General features: G+C 42.4%; 2 pseudogenes; both read right to left on the bottom strand.

Moving 5' to 3' along the window:
* Window positions 1-1,254: 1,254 nt before the first annotated feature.
* On the bottom strand, window positions 1,255-2,689 carry LOC126931564 (elongation factor 1-alpha 1-like; annotated as a pseudogene).
* A 62-nt stretch (window positions 2,690-2,751) lies between these two features.
* On the bottom strand, window positions 2,752-4,359 carry LOC126931563 (S-phase kinase-associated protein 1-like; annotated as a pseudogene).
* Between the last annotated feature and the right edge of the window lie 477 nt (window positions 4,360-4,836).

The following is a 4,836-nucleotide window of genomic DNA, read 5'->3' as shown; positions in this document are numbered from 1 at the left end:
AAGGCAACGAAAGACACAGTTCATTGCCTCATTAGCGACTCAACAGAAATCATAATGATAATGATTTTTTTGATACGTATTCTTGATATAGACGAGCAGAATAAATATTTACCATCTATTTTTCTATTTATTCTGTTTATATGTTGATGTAGGCATATATTTTCTTGTTTAAGTAATTGTTCTCTGTCTTGTATTGGACTGTAGTGAACACTTAATTACTGAAGAAGGTATTTGTTTGTTTGTTTGGACCCAAGACAGAAGTCAATTTTCCTTAAAAAGAAGAAACATTTAAAAATTTCACCGTCTTGGCATATGTAGAAAATATTAACAGCAAAGGGAGGGATAAGAAAGAAATCAAGAGTAAACTGGGACAAGTAAGAGTAAAGATAATATTTGGTGGTAAGCAGATAGCTGAATGCATTACAGGCAATCAGTATCTTAATAGTTAATAACTTCTCAAATAAAATATGAGTGTTGAGATATTACAGACAGATAATAGTAAAAATTGACCTAGTTTGAACAATTACCCTTTATACCAAGAAAGGATTAGTAGAAATATGGTGAGAGAGGGAGTCAGAGGAGAGAGAGAGAGAAAGAGAGAGAGAGAGAAAGAAACAGACTGATTAAAAATAGAGAATTAATTTTGAAGTCTATAAGCAAATCTTGTTAGTTCTGATTTTTTTTTTTTTTTTTTTCCATTAAAGTTTGTTCTAATGGGTCTCAAAATTCTGTGACAGATTTTTGGTCAAGTTGTTTCCATTAAAAAACTACTGATTTTAGGCAGGGCATGGTGGCTCATGCCTGTAATCCTGGCAATTTGGGAGGCCGAGGCGGGCAGCTCACCTGAGGTCAGGAGTTCAAGATCAGCCTTGGCAACATGATGAAACCCCATCTCTACAAAAATACAAAAAATAGCTGGGCATGACAGCAGGTGCCTGTAATCCCAGCTACTCTGAGGTGGGAGAATCACTTGAACCTGGGAGGTTGAGGTTGCAGTGAGCTGAGATCATGCCGTTACACTCCAGCCTGGGCAACAGAGTGAGACTCTGTCTCAAAAAAAAAAAAAAAGTACTGATTTTAAAAACTAATAACTTAAAACTGCCACACACACACACACACACACGCATACACACGTGGTCCACAAAACATTCTGCTCTCCTTCTGAAGGTTTTGCGATGCATTGTAATCATTAACCATTCTTTTACTATTAAACTTCAATGGCCAATGGAAACAAAAAGTTCTGAGACAGTTCTTTCACCACTGATTAAAACTGGGGTGGTAGGTACTAGGGATCATATTCATTAGCCTTCTGAGCTTTCTGGGCAGACTTGGCGACCTTGCCAGCTCCAGCAGCCTTCTTGCCACTGCTTTCATGATACCCATGGCAATTGTCTGTCTCATATGACCAACAGCAAAGTGACCCAGAGGTGGATAGTCTGAGAAGCTCTCTACACACATGGGCTTGCCAGGAACCATATAAACTATGGCAGCATCACCAGACTTCAAGAATTTAGGGTCATCTTCCAGCTTTTCACCAGAACGGCGATCAATCTTTTCCTTCAGCTCACCAAACTTGCATGCAATGTGAGCTGTGTGGCAATCCAGTACAGGGGCATAGCCAGCACTTATTTGGCCTGGATGGTTCAGGATAATCACCTGAGCAGTGAAGCCAGCTGCTTCCATTGGTGGGTCGTTTGTGCTGTCACCAGCATCATTGCCATGACGAACATTCTTGACACACACATTCTTGACATTGAAGTCCACAATGTCCCCAGGAAGAGCTTCACTCAAAGCTTCATGGTGTATTTCAACAGACTACTTCAGTTGTCACATTGACTGGAGCACCATACCGGGTTTGAGAACACCAGTCTCTACTCAGCCAACAGAAACAGTACCAATACCACCACTTTTTGTAGACATCCTGGAGAGGCAGGCGAAGGGGCTTGGTAGTTGGACGAGTTGGTGGTAGGATGCAGTCCAGAGCGCCAAGCAGCATGGTTCCACTGGTATTGCCATCCTTACGGGTGGCTTTCCATCTCTTGAACCAAGGCATGTTAGCACTTGGCTCCAGCATGTTGTCACCATTCCAACCAGAAATCGGCACAAATGCTACTGTGTCAAGGTTGCAGCCAATTTTCATAACATTAAATGCTGACTTCCTTAACGATTTCCTCATATCTCTTCTGGCTGTAGGGTGGCTCAGTGGAATCCATTTTGTTAACACTAACAATGAGTTGTTTCACCTCCAGTGTGTAAGCCAGAAGGGCATGCTCCTAGGTCTGTCCTTCTTGGATATACCGGCTTAAAATTCACCAACACCTGCAGCAACAATCAGGACAGCACGGTCAGCCTGAGATGTCCCTGTAATCATGTTTTTGATGACGTCTCTGTGTTCTGGGCCATCAGTGATACTCGTGTAGTACTTACTGGTCTCAAATTTCTACAGGGAGATACCAATGGTGATACCACGTTCACGCTCCACTTTCAGTTTATCTCAGACCCAGGCCTACTTGAAGGAGCCCTTTCCCATCTCAGCAGCCTCTTTCTCAAATTTTTGAATGGTTCTTTTGTCGATGCCAATGCATTTGTAGATCAGATGGCCAGAAGTGGTGGACTTGCCTGAACCTAAGTGTCCAATTATGACAACGTTGATATTAGTCTTTTCCTTTCCCATTTTGGCTTTTAGAGGTAGTTTTCTCTCCTCTCTCTCTCTTTCTTTCTCATGGGTTAAGTGTCTTTTTAATTGAAAAGCTAACAAACTGTCCAGTTACATTTCTCCCAAAAACCAGTAAACTGGGTAGTAACTGAGTCTCTAGGCAATATATTGAAAGCTAAGAGGATTCAAAATAAAATTAAAGAAAAAGAAAACAAGTCCTCAGATGCAATGAAGGGAGCCCTGCTACAAACAGGTTAATCAGTACAGTGGTACTCCTTGACTGCAGGATGCTGGAAGACATTCTAGTAACTCCACTCAGAACATTTACTTCAAGAAGCCTTTTTCCAGTTTTCAACTCACGAATAAAGATAACATTTTGTTAATTCTAGTACAGAAAAATTTTTTTTGCAAATTGATTTATTTATAGTGCCAACTTTTCAAATGTCACTAAGCTAACTGGACAATAAACTAGGCAGACATTGCTTTACAAAAAAAAGAGGGAAAGGCCAAATTCCACCTATAGAGAACCTACAGTTCAGTTTTATTCAGAGCAAAGGAAAAAGAAACTTTTGATCCTACTAGAAGAAACTCAGCCATAGGTTTGGAATCTGTACTCAAACTACACATGCAATGAGGACAATATTCTGCTAATACAATTGACTTGCGGCTGCATTTGTCTACTGTTTGTCTAATATTAACAATTATCAACAGAGCGGGGCAACCAGTATTTGGAAAAATCCTTACAGTGTTACAGAGTCAGGCATAACATTCCACTTCTCTTCACATCGCTGGTTCTCTTTGCGTACCTGGGCTCCCCCCTCTTCAGTAAAGTATTTTTTTTTTTTTTTTTTTAGACGGAGTCTTGCTCTGTCGCCCAGGCTGGAGTGCAGTGGTGCGATCTCGGCTCACTGCAAGCTCCGCCTCCCGGGTTCACGCCATTCTCCTGCCTCAGCCTCCCGAGTAGCTGGGACTACAGGCGCCCACCGCCGCGCCCGGCTAGTTTTTTGTATTTTTTAGTAGAGACGGGGTTTCACCGTGTTAGCCAGGATGGTCTCGATCTCCTGACCTCGTGATCTGCCCTCCTCGGCCTCCCAAAGTGCTGGGATTACAAGCGTGAGCCACCGCACAGGGCCCAGGAAGGTCATTTTTGATACTAAAGGTCTTGCGAATCTCCGCAGGAGTTTTCCTCTTGACCATATTGGCAACACTCTTGCAAGTAACATCAAGCAAACCTTTGACGTCTAAGTAGTTTGCAGCCAGAATGAGTTCAAAAAGTGTTCCTTGGTCAACTTTCAGGAATTCTTGGTGCCAAACAGAGATATTGTCTGTTCGCTTTTCTTTGTCCTCATCATCTTCGGGAGGAGGAGGGTCATCCTTGTGGTGGGTGCGCCACTGAATGACTTTTTAAAATATTGCTGCATTAGCATTCGGTAGAGGAACCGGGTCATCATCTCCTTCATCATGCATTCCCAAATCTTCCAACATGGTCTTGATAGTCACAGATTGCTTGACAATTCCCACATCATCTTCAAATATCTCTCCACCAGAACTCTGCAACTTAATTGAAGGCATGGTGTTCGGTGTTAAGGAGACAGCTGGCCGGAGGCTGACGAGAGTTGGGAGGCGACAGCTGAGGAAGAGAAAGGCAGAGGAAGAAAGTGGCGCCATGTAGCATCTTTAGAGGCAGCATTCAAGACACTTGCCCTCTGCCAGCAACCTGTTGCGAAAAGGCTAGCTCTGTTTTCATATCTCACCGTTCTAGTCTTACCAGTTTTTCTTTCCAAGAATATTGCAACAGCATCCTAACTGGTCTGGTTGATTTATCACTTATTCTCCTGTGGTCTTTTATTTTCATTGTAACCAAAGGAGTCTACTCACAACATAAATATATTGCCTACATCCAAATGCAAGGGAGGCTGAATATTAATGAGCACTGGTATTCTCATTCCCTGTTCTCTCTTATCTCCTGGGAAATTATTTCAGGTTCTACGTACCCATTCTCACAGCTTCCGTGTGCTTTGCACGTAGGACCTTCTTCAGAGGACTATCTTGTGTTCAGAAGCGCCAGTGCCTGACTGCTGCAGAAGTGTGAAAGCCCAGCTCTCTTACCTTAAAGCGGTACAGACTTTGCAATGTAATTTATATTACAGAACACCCAAAGAATTAGGATGAGGCGTTGA

Source organism: Macaca thibetana, chromosome 11 (assembly GCF_024542745.1).
Source record: "Macaca thibetana thibetana isolate TM-01 chromosome 11, ASM2454274v1, whole genome shotgun sequence".
Classification (NCBI taxonomy): Eukaryota; Metazoa; Chordata; class Mammalia; order Primates; family Cercopithecidae; genus Macaca; species Macaca thibetana.
The sequence above is the reverse complement of the archived record's forward strand: the minus strand, read 5'-3'. Positions and strand labels throughout refer to the sequence as shown.